Raw genomic sequence first — 24,492 nt, 5'->3', positions numbered from 1 at the left:
CTGGGAGGATTCAGAAACATGAGGGATCAGGAAGATCGAGTTGGGGGAAGAGTAGAGAGGATCAAGGAAAGACATACTATAATAGAAAGAGCCATTATAGGTTTAAAGAGAAATCTGGCACTAGGGAAATCTACAGGGATACACAAGGATGATCCCAGCTAAGAAGCTAAGCAATAGTGAAGAGGCTACCTTAAATACCCTTACCCTATAATGAGATTGGTGAATACCTTAAGTATCATCCAAGAGCCTTCATCCAGGAGCTGATGGAAGCAGATGCAGAGATTCCCAGCCAAGTACTAGGCTGAAGTCCTGGAATCCATTTGTAGAGAAGGAGGAGTGATAAGCAAAGAGGTAAAGACCATGCTGGGGTAACCCACAAAAACTGCTGACTTGAGGAAGTAGAAGTTGATTGACCACAGTCTGACAGCTGAGGAACCAGATTAGTACCTAACTAGACCCCATGAATGTGGGTGTCAGTTGGGAAGTCTGGACAGTTTATGTGGCTTTTGGTAGTGAAACCAGTATTTATCCCTATGGAACCCATTCCCTATGGAGGGATCCTCTCTCAGCTTAGATGCACAGGTGAGGGCCTAGTTCCTGCCCAAATGATGTGTGAGAATTTGATGATCTCTAATGGGAGGCCACACCCTCCTTGGGGAGTGGATGCAGGTGGAATGGGAGGTTGGTGGTAGGCATGGGAGGATGGCAGAGAGCATGAACAGGGAATAGAATGTAAAATAAGACTGCTTTTAATTTAAATAAAAATTTATTTTAAAAAAATATAAATAAAAATTAGAAGAGGAATTTGTACTTTATAATTAATTTATAGCAATAAGTAAAGACCAATTTCCATGAAATAATCACAAAATTTCAATATAGATCTGCTAAATTTGAGAATCTTTAGAATTTTCAATTATTAAGTGTACTTATGAAGAACTTAGTAGATATAGATAAAATTGATAAATATTCTACAAAATTTATTATATTTAGCTAATGTAAGGAGTACCTTTTTTCCTCCTGCAGCCAGATCTTGTCCTGCCGCCGTGCCAGCCCCAATTAACACACCGAGACTCTGTATTAGATATAATTCTGTTGGCCAGGTACTAGTTTCTTATCGGCTAGCTCTGTCTTAAGTATTAACCCATTTCTATGTATTTCCACGTGGTCTTACCAGCAAGAGGCAGCTGGCAGTTCTATTCTCTCCAGACTCTCCATCTTGACTCTCCTTCCTTCTTTTCTTTCCTCCTTGTCTCCTAGTCCCTCCTATTTTCCTTTCCTATTGGCCAACAGTGCTTTATTTATTAACCAGTATAAGAAACATATACAAAATGACATCTCCCATCAAGATACATTCAAGAACATTGAATAACTTGTGAAGATGAAATAACTCACTATTATCCATAACTAATATATGTAAATAAATATTTGAAAAGAAACTGTCAACCTACATGAGTAAAAGACGATAATGTTTCAAAATATCGCAAAAGACCTAAAAGAGAGTTCATGATGGGAAGTAAGTTTCTGAGGATGCCTCATGAGAAGGCTTCAAACATCATCTCCCACACAGTACAGAGGATCAAGCTAAAGATTTACAATCTCAAATATTCCTAAGCAATGAAAGAAGCTGGCATTCTCACCTTCTCAAGTAACAATCTTGTGGCCCGCTGACATTAAAATACTATAGTTACCTGCTGTAATTAAATTAATATATAAAAGAAATCACAAAATAAATAGAAACAATTTTATAGTCAAATATTTTATTTCAAATCCTTGCTTTGGCTTAAATTCTAGAATTATATCATAGATACTTGCTTAGTTAGTAGACTCAAAATTGATGAGGGGAGAGAGATTAACCAAATTCATTTAAACACAGAGATTGTGCCTTACATGGATAGTATCTCTACAGAGAGGAGGATATAGGCTATGACATTGAAGAACAAATGTGTCATTAAGTGTGCTCCCAAAACACACCGGTATTTTTCAGTTTTGATGGTCAGGCATAAGTGACATATGCCCCAAGAAAGAAAACAAATTTGAGATCAAAGTCACAAGATACAATTAGTATTTGTTTTTCCTTTACACACTATGAAGTATTAATATAGTGGTTTTTTCTATGCTAGACTAATTGTTTTCAACTGACATGGGTCTCAAATTTTGGACACTTATTTTCCTGTCTCATGAATGCTGGGTTTATAGACATATGCCGCCAATCCTGGCTAGTGTTTTTAAACACCATTGCACCATGAAATTGATTTTCCTTTTTCGGTTATGATTTTTTGCCTGGTTAGTTTTCTGGAACTTCCCTAAACAAACTGACATGATATCTTTCTGAGGCTGTGTATATAAAATGGAAGGAGCTTTGTTTCTCTTTACCTGGCACTTTTAATATATGCTGTTTACTAGGATTCCCTTCAATTGCGAATTGCAAGTGAATAGACAGAATAACATCATAGTAAATAGTAGGAAGTCATAAGGTTCAAGAGAAAGAAAATTGACAAGAATTTCTCTGATCAAGTAGACTTAAAGCTTTGAAGCTAAAAAGTGACTAAGAATTTTATTCATATTTAGTGCATTTTGTTCACTGGATTCCTCCAGGTCATAAAATTAAGAGTTTGCCTTTGAATTGTAAGAAAGAATTTATTTAAATATAAGTAAACCTTATTTATGCAAAATAATATTTAAATCCCTTTTACTTTGAAAACTACATAAAGGCTGGAGGGATGGTTCAATGTTTATATGCATTGGCTGCTCTTCCAGAGGTCCTGAGTTCAATTCCTAGCAACCACATGGTGGCTCACAACCATCTGTAATGAGATCTGGTGCCCTCTTCTGGCTTGCAGGCAGATGTACAGACAGAACATTATATATGTAATAAAAATAAGTAAATAAAATTTTTAAAAAATATTTAAAAATATAATAATGTTTTTAAACTACTTAGAATAAAAGAGTGCATGGATTGTGTGAAATATAATATGAGGAAAGATAATACCCAAAGTAGAAAGGAGAATTCATGCTAAAATAAAATATTTAAAAATCAGACAAAAATATATTGACTCAAATGTTAAGAAAAAGCAAGTAAAGTAAGATTCCACAGGCAGGACCCTGTTGGTGCATACCTTTAATCCCATCACTCAGGAGGCAGAGGCAGGTGGATCTCTATGAGTTCAAGTACAACCTGGTCTACAGATTAAGTTCCAGGACAGGCTCTACAGCTACATAGAGAAACCCAGTCTCAATCAAATAAAAAGAGATAAATAAAAAGATTCCATACTGAAACAAGGAGGAACTACTACGTGTTCTTGTTCACAACTCAGCAACACAAAGAAAAATTAAGTACTGAAAACGGTTGCTCCTGCTGACAATAAAAATTTAATAGAAGGCAAGGGCAAAATTCAAATTAAAATGCAAACATATTCTGAGGTTAAACTCAAGGAAAGTAACTCAATTTGAAACTGTTACCCAGATACAGTCTATTTAAAATATCACTGGCACAGGAACATGTATGCAATGGATTTTTACTTATTAGAGACATGAAGGACCCTTCCCAGGAAATTATATCTACTTTTAATAGAAGCAAACAGTAATATATTGGTGAGAAAATAGAAAGCTTAGGGTGGTAATTTTATAAAACGAAGACATGACTGTTTCAAAGGTGTGCCTGAGGTGAAGGTTTTATTGTAGATGTCAGGGAATGTACAGGTTTTCCAGCAGGGTGAGGAGAGACATGGCGAGATCAAGAGAGGGAGAGGAGAAAGAGGAGAGGCAAGAGAGAAAGGGAACCAAGAGACCTTAGAGAACACATTGCAAAAATGGAAGAGTTCTATAGGAAAGAGAAGCTGTGCAGAAGGGAAGAACAGGATTTGGAGAAGATTAAGGGTGTGGGTGGGGTAGGAGCTGAGGTGACCCAGGATGTCCTCTGTAACAGGCACTGGCCACGCTGAGCACCTGCCTGGAGGCAAGCAAACTTTTGGTATGCTAATAGGCACCACAGTTAGTCTTTTGTCCCCAGCTTTGGACCTGCCAGCCATCACCCTGGAAACCTCTGGGAAGTAAATTTAAGTACTTCATGATTAAAGATAAAAAATACATAAACATTGAGTCGAACTAGAACCCAGAAGCAGATGGAGAGGACAAGACCACTTGGCAGAAGCACATAGAGACAGCTTACCAGAACAAGGAGGAGCTAATGGCCACTAGACTGATAGCTCTGAAGCCAGCATGGGACTGACTCAGCCCCCCCCCCGAATATGGGTCTCAGCCAGAAGGACTGAGCAGTCTAAGGGAACTCAGACAGTAGAGCCAGGATGTATCCCTGGTGCACAAAAGGACTTTGCAAACATATCCCCCATGGAGGGATAACTGCCTTAATCTAGAGACAGGAGAGAAGCCCTAGTCCCTACTTCACAGGACCTGTCAGATCTACATGACCCCAACTGGATGGCATTCCACTACATATGAAATTGGGGTGGGGGGTGGGAGGGGAGGGTGGTTAGAGTGCATGTGAGAGGGCAGAGAGGGTAAAAGGGAGGGAAGGAGGGAGAGAGGAGGGAGGGAGGGAGGGAGGGAGAGGGAACTGGGATCGACATGTAAAGCAATAAATTAAATTAAAAAAAATGCTTTGACTCCAAAATTTAAGTTGAAGGACAAGTTACTGGGGAAAAGGATTTCTATTTTTATTTCCACAGAAAATGAAAAGCTGTGGATTCCTTCCAGACTAATGTGGTTTGATCATGCCAGACTGCCTGAAACAGAGTTCAAGCTAATCCTACATTCAAAACAGCTGGACAAAACAGCCCTACAGACTAAAGCCAGGATATCTGAATCTTCTTTGAATCCCCCAAGACAGCACCCCTTACCAGCAGGAAGTAGCCTGGAAAGAACGACGCCCAAATTCCCAAATATTGTGTATAAATGTTTGTTTTCATTTAATTGGACTTTGTTATATAAAATTAAATAAAATAAAAAAAATACAAAAAAAAATTTTAAAATGACTGGTACAAACATAATACTAAAAAATAACTCATTTTCACTTTTAACAGAAATAGATAAAAGTCACGATACTATCCAAAATTCCACGGAAAATATCACTTTAGCAATAAAATATCAAAAAACGTTTAATGTAAAGACCATAAAGAATTGATTATGACATAGATGTAATATTTTAAAGTTTTTAAAAGTTATATGTATGAAATAGTTAGTAGAGCATGAATGAAAGAAAAAATTAAAAGGACAACATGAGTGATCTTAGCTACATTGGAGATGAAGGTTTATTGTAGATCCTAAGAGAGCAGAGGCAGTTATTGGTGGAAGGGCCTGCAGTGTCCATCACCAGACTGAGCCAAGCTCTGTGAGGACAGTTAGGGAAGGAGAGTAAGAGCAAGGGATTACAGAAAAATATACCAAAAGAAAATAATCATGTATGAAATCAATAAGCTTATAAAATATTTATAATATTCTAATAGCATTAAAATAATCTAGATACATATTCTAAAATATATTGTTTCTCCCTTGCGACTATAGACTTTGAATTAAACTTAGAATTTAAACTTCCACAACTTGTCTTGTTATTTCACACTTACATAGCCTAGATTTTGTCACTATTGATTTTTTTTTTATTTTTATAGTTACAGTAATAGACTTTCCAACAAAGAGAATGCTTGTGTAGGTATGAGTGAATTTGTTATCTATTACAAGTGTATACATAGATGTGGATATGGAATAGGATTTGTATGGAAAAAAAACTGTAATAACAAGAGTATTTTCCATTGGTAACACACATAAGATGATAGGAGAATGATGGCAGTTGCAAGGATATTCACAAAAGGCCCAGTGCATCCTGAAACGCTTTAAGAAGGCATAGTTTCTAATCAGTGAGTATTGAAAGGAATCATAAATAGTAACAAATGCATTGACATGTAGCAGATGGCCAATGGGTTAATTTTTCAGTATGGGCAAGAAATGGAGAGTCAGTGGACTCAACCAAAGTTTTCCATGATTTTTTTTATATGAAAAGCTGAGGATATCTTTAAAGATAAAAGATACTGATTTGAAAATTTCCTTCAAATGTTATTATGAGAGTTGGATATTTTCAAGTTTGACCAAATGGAACCTTCCAGTTCCCTTTGCTATATAACTCCATTATTTTTCCAACTCCGTGTATAAAACACAGATTTGTTAAGTGATAAAACATCAGATTTTTAGCAATATTGCAAGGGGGAGATAATTCAAAGTGTTGTTCTAACATCCACAAAGATATATAGTTGCAGGAAAGAAAGAAGAAGGAATAATAAATGGAGTGAGAGGCAGGCCAAGAATGACAATTGTACGGTTTTAACTTGGCTGAAACACTTAATACGTTGTCATTATATTGATTTGAGATAATGCTAACTTTAGCTGGAATGAGCAAATCCATTCCAATAGATTTAATGACTTCACAATCTGCATCCCAGTGCAGCCTTTAAAATCCTAAATGCCTTGAATACTATTCACGTATTGACTTTCATATTTACTTAAAATTAAAAAAAAAAAAAAAAACCTCAGAAATTGACAATCAAGTGGGGTTAGGTTTCTTCCTACAAGAAAGTGCTGAAGGAAAACATTAACATCAGTAGAGTAGGAAACAGAGCATGTCTTTTATTTATAACACCTTCACACTGCAGGCTAGCTAAGCTTCAGAACACTTGCCAATATACATATATGATCTTCAAAACAGTCTAACCTTTGAAACAAAAGGAAAATAAATACTACCTTATCTACATTATATGATCAGCTTTCATTCACCTATAAAAATAATGACAGAAAAACACTCAATGCAAAAAACTCACACTGGAATTTGAAGCTCAGATTTATATGTTATGCATAAAGTCATTTGTGAATATGGTTTCATAATAAGTGATACTCAAAACTTCTAAGATTATTGTCACTAAGGTAAAAACCAAGAAAATACAAAGAGACTTCAGTTTATATTTTTTGGGATGTAATACAATTTACACTAAATATGTCTTTCAGAAGTTGGGTAATTCAAACATGAAGAAGATGATATTTGAGTTAGGCTTGTAAATAGTGTATAGGCAGTTTTGCATATATATCTTCACATTGTTTTTTAGAAAGGTTATTCGTTTATTGACTATGAAATCATTTACCATTTGAAATCCAAGTTTACTTTGAAAGTTGAAAATATGTAAGCCTCTGATTATCATAAGTACTATTCAAAGTGAGGAGTTTTGAATTTTATTCTCATTATCTCATTGAGTGGAGTCATAGTGAATTGCTCTATGTGGTTGTCTCTCACCTAACCCAGGACCATTTATTAGAACAAAAAGTAGTTAAAGTAATGATGGTACACACACTTCGTGAACTTCTTAAACAACATTTTATTTGTTTTCTATTCAGGAAATCAATTGATGTTTTTATGTTAGACAAAGCAGGAAAAATTTTTCAGATTTTAATTATTGGTCTTTGCCATCAAAGATGATATGTTTTAACAAAGAGAAAGAATGGGACAATAGTACATTTTAAGTATAGTTCATTTTCACCAAAGATGATGTTTCTTTTTTTTTTTCACTCTTTTTTATTTAAGTTTGAAACAAGCTTGTATTACATGTCAATCCCAGTTCCCTATGTTCCACTCAACCTATAACTCCCCTCCCTGCCACCCCGAACGAACTCCCATCCCATTCCCTTTCTGCTCCTTAAGGGAGGGTGAGGATTTCCAGCAGGAATCTTCAAAGTCTGTCATATCATTTGGACCAGGGTCTGGGCCCTCCCACTGTCCAGGCTAAGAAAGTATCCCTCTGTGTGGAATGGGCTTCCAAAGTGGATAAATGCTGAACTACTACCAGAGGCCACATAGACTTCCTAGTCCTACTAACTAACAGCCATGATCAGGGGGTCTGGGTCTGTCCTACATTGGTTTCGCAGCTATCACACTAGGGTCCCCTTGTTCAGGTCAGCTGTCTCTGTGGGTTTCTCCAGCCTGGTCTTGACCCCTTTGCTCATCACTCCTTCTCTGCAAATGAATTCCAGGAGTTGAGCTCAGTGTTTAGCTGTGGGTGTCTGCTTCTGCTTCCCTTAGCTACTGGATGAAGGCTCTAGGATGGCATATAAGGTAGTCATCAGTCTCATTATTGGGGAAGGGAATTTAAGGGAACCTCTCCACTATTGCTTAGATTGTTAGTTGGGGTCATTCTTGAAGATCTCTGGACATTTCCCTATTGCTGGATTTCTCTTTAAACCTATAATGGCTCCATCTATTATGGAATCTCTTTTCTTGTTGTCCTCTATTCTTTCCCTGACTCAATCTTCGTGCTCCCATTCTCTTTATCCTAACTCCCCCTCCATCCCCCATGCTCTCAATTTGCCCAGAAGATCTCCTCCCTCTCCCCTTCTCCAGAGGACCACATATATCTCTCTTAGGGTCCTCCCTATGTCCTAACTTCTCTGGTGGAGTTGACTGTAGGCTGGTGATCCTTTGCTAAATGTCTAAAATCCATATATGAGTGAGTATATACCATGTTTGTCTTTTTGTGACTGGGTTTCCTCACTCAGGATGGTTTCTTATAATTCCATCCATTTATCGCAATTTCAAGATTCCATTGTTTTTTTCTGCTGAGCAATACTCGTTGTGTACATGTACCACATTTTCTCCATCCATTATTAGCTGAGGAGCATTGAGATTGCCTCCAGATTCTGGTGATTACAAATAATGCTGCTATGAATACAGTTGAACAGATGGCCTTGTTGTATGAATGTGCATCTTTTGAGAGATATGCCTAAGAGTGGAATTGCTGGATCTTGTGGTAGACTGATTCCAATTTCCCTGAAGAACTACCATACTGATCTCCAAAGTGGCTGTGTGAGTTTCTCCTCCCACCAGCAGTGGAGGAGTGTGCCCCTTTCTCTACATCCTCTCCAGCATAAACTGTCTTTGGTGTTTTTGATTTTAGCCATTCTGACTAAGTAAGATGATATCTCAGAATTGTTTTGATTTGCATTTCCCTGATAGCTAAGGACGTTGAACACTTTCTTAAGTGTCTTTCAGCCACTTTAGATTCCACTATTGAGAATTCTCTACTTAGTTCTGTATTCCACTTTTTAATTGGATTATTTGGTGTTTTGATAACTAGCTTCCTGAGTTCTTAAATATTTTGGTAATCAGCCCTCTATCAAATGTGAGGTTGGCGAAGACTTCCCATTCTGTAGGTTGCCATTTTGTCTTATTGACTGTGTCCTTTGCCTTTCAGAAGCTTCTTAGTTTTAGTAAGTCACATTTATTAATTGTCGACCTCAGTGTCTGTGCTACTGGAGTTATGTTCAGGAATCAGTCTTTTGTACCAATTCATTCAAGGCTTTTTCCCACTTTCCCTTCTAAGAGATTCAGTGTGGATAGAATTATGTTGACATCTTTGTTCTATTTGAACTTAAATTTTTGTGCATGGTGATAAATATGGATCTATATGCAATCCTCTACATGCCAGCATCGAGTTTGGCCCGCATCATTTGTTAAAGATGCTTTCTTTTTTTTTCCAATGTGTAATTTTATCTTCTTTGTCAAAAATTGGGTATTCTTAGGTGTGTGGGTTAATATTTTCAAGATCTGAGAATTTTGCTGGGAGTTTAATGGGGATTTCATTTAATCTGTAGATTGCTTTTTAGCAAGATTGCCATTTTTACTGTGTTGATTCGACCTATCGGTGAGAATGGGAGATCTTTCCATTTTCTGGTATCATTTTTAATTTCTTTCTTTAGAGATACAAAATTCTTATTATAGAGATCTTTCAATTCTTTGGTTTGTGTTACCCCAAGATAATTCATGTTGTTTGTGGCTATTATAAGGGATGATGTTTCTCTGATTTCCCTCTCAGTCCCTTTATCATTTGTATACACCAGGGATACTGATATTTTTGAGATAATCTTTTATCCTACTCTTTCTTGAAGGTGTTTATCAGCTGTAGGAGTTCCCTAGTAGTGTTTTTTTGGGTCACTTATGTGAACAATCATATCATCTGTAAATAGTGAAACTTTGTCTTCTTCCTTTCCCATTTGTATCCCCTTGATCTCCTTTTTCTCATATATATATATATATATATATATATATATATATATGTATGTATTATGTATGTATGTATGTATGTATGTATAGCTCATAATTGCCTGGTTAAACTTAAAAATACAGTTCCATGCTTGATATCGGCTGTTAGTTTCAGAGGTTGTAGTACAGGGCTACTACTAGGCTCATACACGTGGCAGAACATCATTGCACCAGGAATATGTAGTGAAGTCTCTTCACCACATAACAGACAAGAGGTGAGCAAAGAGCAAACATACATTAATTTCGAATCATGCCCTTAGGAATCAAGGTAGTGCAGATGCAATCTTAAGTTTTTGGAACCTTCTTTTCTTGGATAGGAGATGGTGGCGTGTTTTCTCAGACAAAAGTCAGTGGATGGTTTAGCTCAAGAAGAAAGATAAGCGATGAACCTTTCACTTATTGCTCATTGTGTTTAGAGTTACTCTTCTTAGGATAATGAGGGTTTTTTTTTTATTTCCTCCTAGACTCAACTTGACCGTCCAACATTTTATTACCATGAGCTCTTAGAGTGGATACTCCCCAAGCGGCTTCAGAGTAAGCTCCAAGTCGTCCTGAGTCATGTCTCTATCCTTTGTAATGTACTGTGCCATAAAAGATTTCTGAAGACTGCTTGATTTAATCAAAGAGATATGGCTTTTCTAGTTCTATAGGTTCACCAAGGTCATAGGGCTGGCAAAGTCTATTCCAGTGACGTCTTCCTTCCTGTCTACTCACTGTAACTGCCAAGAATCTTCTTTCTATGCATGTTTTGGTCTTACTTCCATTTCATAAGGGATTTCTTCCCATTAGATAAAGTTTCCATGTTTATGTCCTCATTTTCTTAATAACTTCCTCATATATGTCCACATAAATTCACATTAGGACTAAACTTTCTTAAATAGGATTTGTGTGTTGTGTTCACATTTATTTGAGTTAGTGGCTAATTGATGATTAGTACTCTTATATGCATAGTAAAAACCTAAATTAGGTAGCTGTCATTTCATTGTTAATACCTACCACTGGTAGATATGGAAATAATATTTTCTAGATAATTCAGAGAGTTGAAGGACTAAGCATGTCTCACAATATATCCAAACTTAAACACTGGAGCCTCTCACCTAGAAGGTAGGTCAAACTTCACTGTATTATAAGAGATAATATTGTAGTCAGCTCTCTGTAGTTTTCAGGAATTTTACATGAAATTTCAAGCTTTTGAAGAAATAAACAATAATATTAGAAAAACAAAATCAGTAAAAATGAATGAAAGAAAAATAAAAACATAGAAAAAGGGGTTTTGTACACCATGACACCCCACACTCAGCACACAGAACATTCTGGAAGAACATAGTAAGGAATAAGTATTCTCTAGAGATTTTTCCATGCACTGGAAATAAAATCCAGTTTTGCATTACTGAATCTTCTAGGGTTTCATGTCTATAAATTTGTGGATCTTTTAGAGGCACCAACCCTTCATATACATTCCTTTTTTGGACTCCTAGAAAAATTTCATTGTTCATTTGGAAGAATAATTAGAAAAAAAAAGTGCTTTATTTCAAAGTGTGCTTATGCAAATGTTGCCTACACATGTAGGTTTATTAATAAACAATATGTGTTTCATTTTCAGTTGCATTAATATTTTACACCTAAAATTGCAGTCATAGCATGTTTACTAACAACACTTTCTAGTTAGAATTTAAATGAAAGAACAAAGAAAACCATTTAACATGTTGGCTTTAGCATCTTCAAAATGAATTATATTTTTAGAATAGACATAAAATATGGAAAATAAGTTCTCTAACTGGAACAACATTTGATATTAATATGCATGTTACTTCAAAACTGACTAAATAATAAGTTTTGTTTACTCATAAAAGGAAAGCAATTTTATACCAAGTTCATAATATTAAAATACAGTTTCATGCATCTTCTGAGCTACCATTTTAAATGAGATTAATAACCTTCCATTAACATTAACAAGGATCTACTTGATTTTTGGGAACACAGTCTGCTTCAAATACTCAAACTTGTGACTATTAGAAGTTAATAACACTTTAGAAATGCAATACTTTAATTAAAGTTCACAATGTATATAAAAAGCCCTTACAAAATTTAATAAGTTCTTAACTTGATTGTAACCATGAAAAAAAAAAAAGGATTGAACAACTACCTATGTATGGCACAGTAAAATATAATGGGCATTTTCAAAGATTGTATTTCAAAATATTTCACTTGACACACTCCATTTATTGACCTATAAAATCAAGCTTCTGCATGGATAACCTGTTTTAGGCTCGTTTAACATAATTTCCCTTCCGTATCTCTCTAAGTATGGTAGGAAGTAGGAAGAAGTCATTACTGAGACAATTAGGCAATATTTTTGAAACTTATAACCAGTTATGTGATAATGTTTCCTCTTATAACAAGATATTGGATATTTAACTTCCACTAAAAATGCTAATAACCAGGAAAATGTAAATTCATTTCTTTTCTAGATCATTGATCAATTTAAGATTTCAGAGCCAAATGAAATTTAGATCTTTTTCATTGGCCTGATAAATACTATAACAGACATAACTCTCTTTTTAGTGTGTGCTGGACAATGCTTTATGTGCTGTGCTTGAATTATCATTGTGCCATGGGACGGATATGCACTGTTTTTATTCAAGCATCTTGAATTACCTTAACAGCTGAGTTCTGAAACTAGAGGTCCTCATCTCAATAGTGTTAGCTGATCTGATGCATTGAATTCAACTAAATGTGGCTTTCCTTGAAATGAAACAGAAACTATCAAAGGATTCTCATAAATCTATTAGGTATAAAAGAGTTGATAAATTTGAATACTCATCTTTCATACGGAAGGATCTCATTAATGCTGCCTTAAGTCATTCCTATACTGGAAGAATGGATTAGAGTCAGGAATTTGAGAGTTCAAAAACAATGATGCATTCTTTACTGAGACTCTAGAATGTTCCTGGTAAAACAGACTCCTCAACATAAGTATCCCTTTGTTCTTGGTAGGAAAGTGTATGTGACAACTGTTTTGACTAGGATGAGATTTAAAAAAATAAGGATAGTTTAAATTAGCATTTTCCTGTAAGCAAAACTCTTTATAAAACCATATATTATGCGCTCATACACAAAAATACACAGTAACTAAGGAATAGAGCTAAGAATAATCAGGATCTTTTTTTAGAAATATGCAAAGTATGCTTTGAATGAATCTCATCGAGATTATTGTTAAACATTTCATGTGGTATGATGGTTTGAATGAAAATGGCAGCCATAGTCTCACAAGTTTCAAAGCTTGGTTACAAGTTAGACTTTCTCAAAGGATTAGGATGTATGGCCTTATTGGAGATGTGTTATTGGGTGTGACCTTTAAGGTTTTAGAAGTTCACATCAGTCATTGTCTATCTGACTGGTGCCTGCAGATCATCATTTAGAGCTCTGAGCTACCTCTCTGAGACTATGCATTTCTGCTAACCACCATGTTCCCTCCCATAATGATAATTAACTAAACCCCGGAAACTGTAAGCAATCCCTCAGTTAAATGTTTTCTTTTACATGTTGCCTTGGTGATGGTGTCTCCTCACAGTGATAGGATACAAGTAAGACATATGATGAGGACACTGCTACAAAAACCTTGGGTAATCTTATGTGACATTCCTGACTGAGAGATAAATCAAGGAAAAGGAAAAGATGGCATGAAGGGAAAAAGGAAAATGAAAGAAAAACCTCATGCTAATTTGCAGTGTCTAGATTGGCTAGAGCAAAACCTTGCATTTGGAAATTTAAAAAATATATATTCATTTATTTATGAATTAAAAGATTGTTCATTGTTCTGGTTTGGATTTAATTAGCTTGTATTTAATTAATTATAACATTAAGAAGAACTACGGTTACCACACGGGATGAGATTAATAGCTCATGTAGATCATGTAGAAAGAAATAAAATGAAAAGTCCCAGTGTAGAGCTAGGGAAATCAAATGCTACCAGGTTTGAAGGTGGACAATTTAGATTCCTGCCCATCATATGAAGAACGAAGAATTATTACATGGTCAAGAACTGTTTTTTTTTTTTTTTTTTTTTGTAATAAGTAAATTGAAGGCAAGCTTATTCAACTTCGCAAAGACATTATCTCAAAATTAAACACAAAAGAAAATAAAAAAACACAAAATAGAGCTTATAGAAGAACGAATATTGCCTAGGAGATAACCCAGACTAGGTCCTCATAACCCAACATTACCACAAAATAATACAAAACAAAGCCAGTGACAATTTACAGAATGTGGCAAAATAGAATTAATGGGTGTCACTGGTTAAGAATCCTCTCCTATATAAAAAAAATGCAACATAAACCTAAAAGTGACAAAAAGAAAAATAATTCTTTATGTCCTTTCATTATCAGAGGCTTAAGGAACAGTGTTTAATAAAATGTAGTTGAAGTTGCAATTACAGTTCAAATAATGGTTACCACAATGGTAATGGAAGTTAGGAATGATGAACACTGAAGATTTTTTTTTTCCACATTGGAGTATATAACTGAAGGGGGGATTTTCATACTTGAGAGTGAGGGCAAAAAGGTAAGTCAGACAATGACACAATAGGAATGTCAGACAGAAGGGATCAGAGGAAATGCGATCAGCATTTATTGGAGGAATAAAGTAATATGGTCAAAAGTGTATTTTTCCGGGAACACCACAAGAGTTTGTTAGCAAGATTTTAGTATTGATTGAATTAAAACCATTGCAAGATCAAGGAAATTGGCCATGTTCCTGCTGGTAATAAGGGTGAAGCTCTATTTGTACCTAAGACTTTAAAATCTATGCTGCTTATGCCACCAGCTGCTGCTTTCCTTTCTTGAGTAGTTTTCATTTAATAAAGCCAGGGGAAAAATCAACTACCTAAGGAAGGATAAGCAGTCATGAATATGACCTATTTTGAGATAAGCTAATTCTGAGGTTTTTGGAGTACCAATGTGAGATTAGAAGAATTTCTTGCAATCACATACACATGAAACATGTAGAACAAAGAAGTAAGGTTTCCTTAGATCAAAGTAGTCGAAGAACCTATCCATACAGAGGACAAGACCAGGTGGCAGAAACACACAGTGACAGCTTACCTGAACAAGGAGGAGCTAACGGGCCACCAGACTGATAGCTGGGAAGTCAGCATGGGACTGACTCAGACCCCCTGAATAAGGGTCTCAGCCAGAAGGCCTGAGCAGTCTAAAGGACCTCAGACAGTGGAACCAGGATGTATCCCTGGTGCACAAAAGGACTTTGCGAACACATCCCCCATGGAGGGATAACTGCCTTAATCTAGAGACAGGAGAGAAGCCCTAGTCCCTACTTCACATGACCTGTCAGACCTACATGACACAACCTGGATGGCATTGTGAGAGGGCAGGGAGGGTAAAAGTGAGGTAGGGAGGGCGAGGGAACTGGGATCGACATGTAAAATAATAAATTAAATTAAAAAAAAAAAAAAACATTGACTCCAAAATTTAAGTTGAAGGACAAGTTACTTGGGAAAAGGATTTCTATTTTTGTTTCCACAGAAAATGAAAAGCTGTGGATTCCTTCCAGACTAATGTGGTTTGATCAAGCCAGACCACCTGAAACAGAGTACAAGGTGATCCTACATTCAAAACAGGTGGGCAAAGCAGCCTTACAGACTACAGCCAGGATTTCTGAATCTTCTTTGAATCCCCCATGACAGCGCCCCTTACCAGCAGGAAGTAGTTTGGAAAGAACGACGCCCAAATTCCCAAATATTGTGTATAAATGTTTGTTTTCATTTAATTGGACTTTGTTATATAAAATAAATAAAAAAAAGTCCAGAAAACAACCCATTTTTTTTTAATGGGCAAAGCAAATAAATAGAGCACTCACTAAAGAAGAAATAAAAATATCTAACAACAACAACAAAAAAGAACCTATCCATACAAGCCACCTCCAGAGTATAATTTGAATGGTAGCCTGTTTAATTATGACTACACTTTTAAGAAAGATACTTGAACTCTTTGGCTTGTCCTTATCATTTCAACTCCTATATAAGATTGTGCATAATTATAAAAAAATTCTTAATATGGTAGAAATATTGTGTAATTAAAGATTTTACAGAGAAAACAAGAGACTAAAGAATGCATTCAGACAAAATTGACGTGTAGATTAGATTTAGTGATCTAGTTTCCATCTTAATATTCTAGGTCATCTGTCTTGAAATTTCTTTCTGATAATGAGCCTTTTTACTCACCTAAAAATAAAAGAGGACATACAAGAATAATATATATATGTGTGTGTGTGTGTGTGTGTGTATGTGTGTCTGTGTGTGTGTATGTATATATATATATTTATACACATATATATATATACATATGTACACATACATATGTGTTTATTCTATTAGTGCTCATTTAAATCATATATGGTATTTGTGATAACAGATGCAAATCTCCTTACTAATACTATAGATATGAATGAGATAACAATTATGTAAAAAAAGTGCATTGTCATAGTAAAGACTGAATAAGGATCATTTTATAGAATATCAGAAAATGTAACTTGAATTCAGGGTAATGCAAGTGAAGATCTCCAGGGAGGTAGAACAAGAAAAGACAACAAACTAAAGTTGAGTACCCTCACCACATGGAAAAAGAGAAACAGTGCCAGTAATAATGAGAGCTATCTGGGGCAGAGGTTGCTGTGGTTTTGACTATTAGTTCACGTCTGCAGGAAGGGTTCCCCCACAGTTTTAGGACCCAGACTAAATGCATCAGTATTCTCTGCTTGCCATTGACAAAAACTAGAAACAAAACTCCAGGTGCTGCCAACTAGATTTTTTTTCCAAAAAAAGTCCTTTGAATCCATGAAGATCCTCTTACATTTCAGGCTTACAGCCCAGGTAACTAGTAAGCAACAGAGATTAGGACAAGAAAGTATTACTATAAGAATAATTAGGTCATGACATGGAAGTACATTATTTTGACATGTTAATGTAGTTTGGTGATACATAATATACACACACATATACACATATATATGTATATATAATTTCAAAAGTTAAGCTAGCAATACACTTAATCAACGAGTACCCATATTAAAGACTAAGTATTTTCCAAAAAGACATGCACCTAATCTTCCCAATAAGGAAATCAATGGGTGATAGACATGATGGAAGTGACCTGGACATGCTTGCACTTGGCATTAGTTGATAACTCCTAGTGGGAGGATCAAAACACTTAGCAACTTGGTCAACAAATCAGGCTTTCCCCTAAAAAGCATGGTATAACGGTACCCTAAGCCTCAGGACAATGAAACTTATGATCATGTTACACTTATCAGTCTTAAGAAGAGTGGCTCAGATTGAGATCAGTGTGTTGTCTGATGTCAACTGAGATGGCTCACGTGCCTGGCATTAGCTGTGCTCTCTAAGCCCATATAGTTGACTGAAGAGTTCCATTTTCCATCAGCAAGAGCTAGTAGTAAAAGCTGAACAGAAATATAAATGCACTGTTTCTCAGTCATGTTTGACTCTGAAAAAAAAATACAAACAGGATATTTTATTAATTATTTAGGATATAAAACAAGCCTACAGAAAAGTGGACCACTAAAAGCACAGATCAGAGGAGATAGATATCAGACTCAAAATGGTCTTCAAAAGTTGCTAGTCAAGGACACTTTGAGAAGAATTACAATGCTGCTTCCAGCACAGGATGGTCTAGTGTTCTTCATCCAAGGCACATGATGTGTTAGGGAAGGGTCAGTGGAGTAGGATGCTCATGAAGGAACTTTGCTTCTTGTATTATTTGGAGCACATTTGATTCACAGACTTCATTTAATATTTCAATAGAAAATTATTTCATATTCTTAAAATGTTATGTAAGTCATTATCTCTAATGATTTAACCAGCTGCTGTGCTTAACTCTATTCCTCTGTATGAAAACTTGATTATTAACATGACTAATGTAATGGTTCATGTGCCACTTACCTGCTTTTAAGTCAAGAAACTATAGAGATATTCAAGCACAATTAGAGTTTTCAAACATTAGTTCTCACAGCTCAGTGTTTTTATGCAGCCCTTTTCTTTAGAGATCTCTGATTAACAGCACCATCCTCACAAAGCTTAAACACGAGTTTTATTAGCTGCATTTTTAACAGCACCCAGGAGTGTTGGGAATTATTTTTAAAGTTAAAAAAAAATGAGTGTGTTTACACACCTGATCATTGGAGACTTAATTAGCTAGGTAATTTAGGTAGCAGCAATTGAGTCTTATAAAATAAAAGAAACTAGGCTGCTTTTTAAATCATGTTCCAATAGAAATACCACCGAAATGGTGTTTGATTTATGAATAAAACGCTGCATGACACATGGCACTTAAAAAAAGAATTCTGATGCTTTTCTACTAAGAGTAGGTAAAACTAAATTCAGGAGGTATTTTAAATTACAGCTTTTTTGAGTCAATTATTGTGTAAATTAACAATTCACCTTGCACAAATTTATATTTTCTCATCAGTGTGTTAATTTAATTCCTTTATGAACATATGTATGTACAAATTAGTGGGTCTCACTGTCATATGCCATGTATGTACAAATTAGGATATACCATGTCTATCCTTCCTTGATTTTCTTTCATCCTTTTTTTCCAGGTTTTCTTTCCAGTTACTAAGAGTACCTCTTTTACTTTCAGTCTATTTTCTTTTGTTTCTGAACATGAGAAAAAGCACATGATATTTGTTTCTCTGTGCCTGACATTTTCCTCAGTACAGTGATATCAATTCAATATACTTTGCCATAAATGATGGGATATTTTCTCTTCTAGGTAGCTATGTAATACCCATTGTACCTATGAAGCTTGTTATCATCATTCCATCATCCTTAGACAAATGCTCAATTTGATTGGCTATATTAGCTATTATGAACGCTGCCTAAATAAATGTGTGTCCAGGTACCATTTTAGAGATGACTTCATTTTTTATTATTATTTTTAAGATGCCTAAGGGTAGCATAGTAAATAGCTGCAGGTCATGTTTTGAGTTCTTTTGATGATCCTGCACGACTTTCCATATTGTCTTCTAATTTACATTCTTACCAGAAAGAACTATAGGTTCCCTTGAATATTACTTTACTATAAATCTTCATGCTATAGATCTTCATGTTATGGGTAGCCATGTCCTGCAGGTATAGAGAATGTCCCGAATTAGACCTGACATTTCTGGTTTTGTATCTAATGAGTCATGCCAACCATTTATTTCTTATCACAACTTTTGGTCAGTAATATCTTTCATGCCAACTCTAAAACAAAAGCTAAGTTCTCCATGGGGATAAGAGTAGTTTAAGGAAGGCCACAAGTTTTGATAATTCATAATAACCCATATAAAGGATTTCAAAAAGGACATCTCTGGTCTGCTGACAGAAAAATAAAGAAATGTTTAAAGACATGTGAGCCAAACAAGCATAGACCAAAGATCATCATTTCTGTCAAAGTGTATGAAGAAGGAGTTTTCATGGAAGCAAAATGGGGTTATGTGTTTGTACTTTAGTTAAACTGCTTTCCCAAATATTCTCCACAATTGCACTCCCTGTCATGCCCAAATTACTACATTCTGGGGAGAAAGACAAATTTAGACCTTTGTTATTGGCTTCAAGGTGATGAATTGTGGGCATAGGAGTTGCTGAATCATATCTTTTAGCTGAATTTCTGGGAAAAGAATCTAAGTTATGAACACTCTGGTTGCTATTACAAGGAATTTCCTCCACTTGAAAAATTGAGATATCAGTGCTAAGTGATATTCCTGATAGCTGTTAACATTTGAATGTAGGGCATATCCACTGATATTTCCTTCACTAATATTGTTTTATATTAATATAAAAGTCCAAAGAAAATGAAACCAATATCTTCTACCTGAAATAATTATGAACAAAAAGTACATGATTATTTAAGTAACTCTCATTTTTCTATCCCTACTTTGGAATGGTATATAAAATATCTATAAGGACCAAACTAAAGGATAATTCTGCTAACACTATGCCCTTTTCAACTTTGGTCTCTAAAGAGGTGGGCTGGAAAGTTATTTTTGTAGCTTAAATTATAGGCATGGTTTTTATGGTGTCAGTGGAGGCCATCATTTCATTTTGCATAAAACACCAAACAGCTATTAAAAGTTAATGAACTTTCTTTATTAGCATTTCAGGAACATTTAAATCAGTGATCTAGAAAAACAGTTCTCTGTAGATCCAATCATTAATTTCGGAGCTCACAATCACCTTGATTAATATTTTCTTTAATATTTGGAAGAATTCTATCCAAGTGTACTGGCCTAGTAGTGACTTTGGGGAAAACTCTTTTCAATATTGTGTTTTGGAAGTGAACCAGCAAATTTTGTTCATTATTCTTATTAATGAAAATTATTTTTAGTTATGTCTTCCATATAATACCTTTTAAAATCATACATACTAAACATTGTGCAACCTATATGATGGGTGACTATGATTGTAAGTAAACTATAAATTATATGCAATTTCAAATTAACATAAAAACGCACAGATTTTGAAGACAAATATTTAAACATTATTCATCCATGAGTATAAACATTGTCAATAACTAGAAATGTGTTAACTTTATTTTACATCTATTTCTTTCTTTTTTTTAATATTGTGGATGTGTGTATGTGTGTGCCTGTTTTTGTCCTGCATGTGTGTGCATAATCATGAGCCTGTATATATGTGTATGTGTTTGCATTTGTGTGTGCCTATGTGTGTTTACATAACGGATGTGTGTGTATGGCCACATTTATATGTATGGGTGGAAAGCTGATTGAATGTAGGGATGGGCAGCTCAGGAAGCAGCGGCTAGAAGAGCAGTGCAGTGTACTTTAGCTATACCAGGACTGGTGTCCCCATCACTGACATTGGACCATCCCTTAGGAGCTATACCCCAGGTTGTCATTGCTGCCCAGGCCCCTGGAGTTAGCACAGGTGTGATCCCAGCCCACTCTCCCATTCGCTCTGTGGGAGTGGTGAATCCCATCCTATTAGCCCACCAATGCTGGGTCTGTTGGAGCCCAAGAAAGAGAAGGAAGAGGAGGAGCTCTTTACTGAGTCAGTGAGACCAGAGATGTTAAGTGAACAGGAGCACATGAACATCCTTGGCCGCACTGCTCCTGCTCACCGCCTGATCATGCAGAAGCAACTCAGAATATTTTGAACAGCCCTTTAATATATTTAACTGTATTTTATTAGCCAGTCAAGGACAAGCTCTAGTAAGCATCATTGTTTATTTTTCCATAGCATGGGCTCTGTTTCATTTCAGAATGCTACAACATAGGAGAGACACAAAATATAGCACGTTAATCTACTTAACATTGGGGGACTGACATATACATTTTGCTAAGGTCTAAATTATGTTTCCATTAAATTCATATCTTTGCATTACTACCCTATTTATATGGATATACATTCTTAAAAGTGCTTTGCATTACTACCCTATTTATATGGATATACATTCTTAAAAGTGATAATGAGGTTTTGATAGGGTTCCCATTTCAGTAGGACTGGACATCATGTGAGGAGAGACACCAGAATAATATTAGTAGAAAGAAAGAGACATGCCAGGACATAGACAGATGAAAGTCAAGGGAAGGGTGTTTTAGAAGGAACCAATGCTTTTGTAATGTTCTCTTGGAGCATGATATTAGAATTGTCAGAAAATGTATCTATATTGTTTAAGTCACCTGATCTTTATTCAATGTCATGGCAGGTATATAAACTAGCATATGTTATAAAATACTTTTTTTTTCTCAAGCACCTTTGTAATCAATATACAAAAGGATCCCAAGCAGAGTTACATAAACAAATTAAATTTTTCCTCAAATTTCTAGTTAATCTCACTTTAGGCTTGAACCAGTCCATTAACAGAACCCCTAAAAACAAACTCCTTCCTGCACTTCAACTTTTTCCATAGCAATAACCAAGTATGCAACATCAATGGCATCTTTCTTAATGGATCCTTCCTACTTTAATGTCTGTGATTTTTGTGTTTTTTTTTCTTAAATCTGTAATTATAGAAATAATTTTATTTTGCTAACCTATTTTCAAAGATCAATGAAAGAATGAATAAAAATATTGAAAAGACATGGAAATAAAAATCTCATTATCTTTGAATGTTCTAAGCTTGACCTAAGAGATGATTGTATTATTCTATTCTCTGAATATGAAAATGGATTTGACGGTAGCATGTAAAGGGCCAGTGACATAATGTGCTATAAACTTGGGCCGTGAGTAGCTTCTACTTCATAAAATTTTCTTTCAGAAAGGCTGTTTTAAAAACACAAATGAACATAAAATGGAGACATTCTAGAATGGCCAATTGCTGTCTCAAAACCTGTGAAGTCATCACAAATTGATCACCTACTCAAAAAAGTGAGATTTTTATGCAGCTATACATGCTTCCATTTATGTAAAATGTAGGGGTGTTCCTATGACCAGTGGTTGGGACTTAAAATGGATTATGTGTATAATTTTGTGTTCATATGTTGAAGAAATCATTATTTTTCTTACAGGCATAAAGACTCAATACATTATGCTCTCTTTCCCTCATCTGTTCTGAGACTTTGTCTTGCTTAAATTTGTGCAGATTTTGTGAATGCTTCAAATACTGTGGGTTTGTAGGTGCATCAACTGTGTTGTGCCTTGAAAGATGTCTTTTACTTGAAGCCATCCATCACCCCAGGCTCTTATAGCCTTTTTCAATACTCACCTTCACGGACCCCTGAGTCTTGATGGGAGAGTTTTGATAAAACATATCCCATTAAGGGCTCAATGATTCAAGGTCTCTTCACCTTCTGCACATTGTCCAGATGTACGTGTCTGTAGTGATTCACATCTACTAAAAAAAGAAACTTCTCTGATGAGTGTGGAGCAATGCACCAATCTCTGAAGTTTTGTTTGACTACCTCAGTTTCTCATCTTGGATTTAATTTGTTGCACATTTAGTGATCCTATTTCTGTAATAGACTCGGTTTTCATAGTTCGCATTGTCTTCAGTATTTCATTCATTTGTTTGTGTTTTCACTGTATCCACTGAAACATTTATCCATTTCCCTTTTAAGTTCCATGAACAGATTCATTATTGATATTTGAAAAGTGTTTCAGTGAAATTGACTTTCTTGGGGACAAATTATAAAAGGACTGCTGGATTCTGGAGAAAGCATATTGTTTTGGATGTTCATGCTTGTATTTTTGCAATGGAATTTAGGCATCTTCAGTTATGATTTTGGTAATTCTTCTTGATGTATATAGTCTCACCTGTTTGGAGTGAGGTTTTGTGTAGTATTGCACCAATTTGTAAATTTGTAAATGAACTATTTTTGGTTTTAAATCATGATGTTACTGTGAATTTTAGGATACAGACCCTGAATGGTCCTAGCCTAGTATTCCAGGACAGGCTCCAAAGCTGCAGAGAAATCCTTTCTGAATAAACAAAGGAAAATAAAATAAAATAAAATAAATAAATAAAACTTGTGAGAAACTTGCAGGGGTAAATGAAAGGAGCTAGATGGGGCAATAGGGATTGAAAATGATATAGGCAGTACTCATATATTACAGCCTAAAAATAAGATTTAAAAATACTCAAAATGAAACATGAAAAAAAGCGAGAGAATGAAGAAAAAGAAAGAAAATCTCTCTATTTAAAGATCATAGCTGCAGCAGTTGGTAAGCAGGTAAGATTTCTGTGGGTAGACCATACTACCACCTCCACCACAGAAGCCACTGGACTATGCCACCTAGAAGACCTACACTTACCCACAGAACCCACTACCTTGAAATACAAATCACAAAGAGACCCAAAAAAGAAAGAGAATTACAGACCAAGCTCCCTCAGGAACATTCATGCAAAAATACTGGCAAAGCATTCCAAGTATGCATGAATATCATCCTCCACCATGGTCAAGTAGGCTTCACCCCAGAAACGAAGGACTAGTTCAACATACAAAAATTTGCCAATGTAATCCACCATATAAACAAACTGAAAGAAAAAAAGTGTGATCATCTCATTAGGTGCTGAAAAAGGCTTTAACAAAGCCTAACAGCCCTTATGATGAACTCAGGTGAACTCAGGAGTACAAGGAACATATTTAAATGTATAAAAGGCAATATAAAGCAAGCCAACATCAAATTAAATGGAGAGAAATTCAAGGAAATTCCATTAAAATTATGACTAAGACAAGGCTGTGAACTCCAGAGAAGCTAGATGACAAGGAGGACCCCAAGAGAGATGCATGAATTGCCCTTAGGCAGGAGAAAGAGATGAGATCTCTTTGGTAAACTGAGGGCATGAGGGATCGGGATGGGGATGGTGTGTAAGAACATGAGGGAAATGGATGGTCTAGTTAGAGGACAACAGAAAGGGGAGCAATCA

Source organism: Phodopus roborovskii, unplaced genomic scaffold (genome assembly GCF_943737965.1).
Source record: "Phodopus roborovskii unplaced genomic scaffold, PHOROB, whole genome shotgun sequence".
In the NCBI taxonomy this organism is placed as follows: Eukaryota; Metazoa; Chordata; class Mammalia; order Rodentia; family Cricetidae; genus Phodopus; species Phodopus roborovskii.
Note: the sequence above shows the minus strand (reverse complement) of the source record.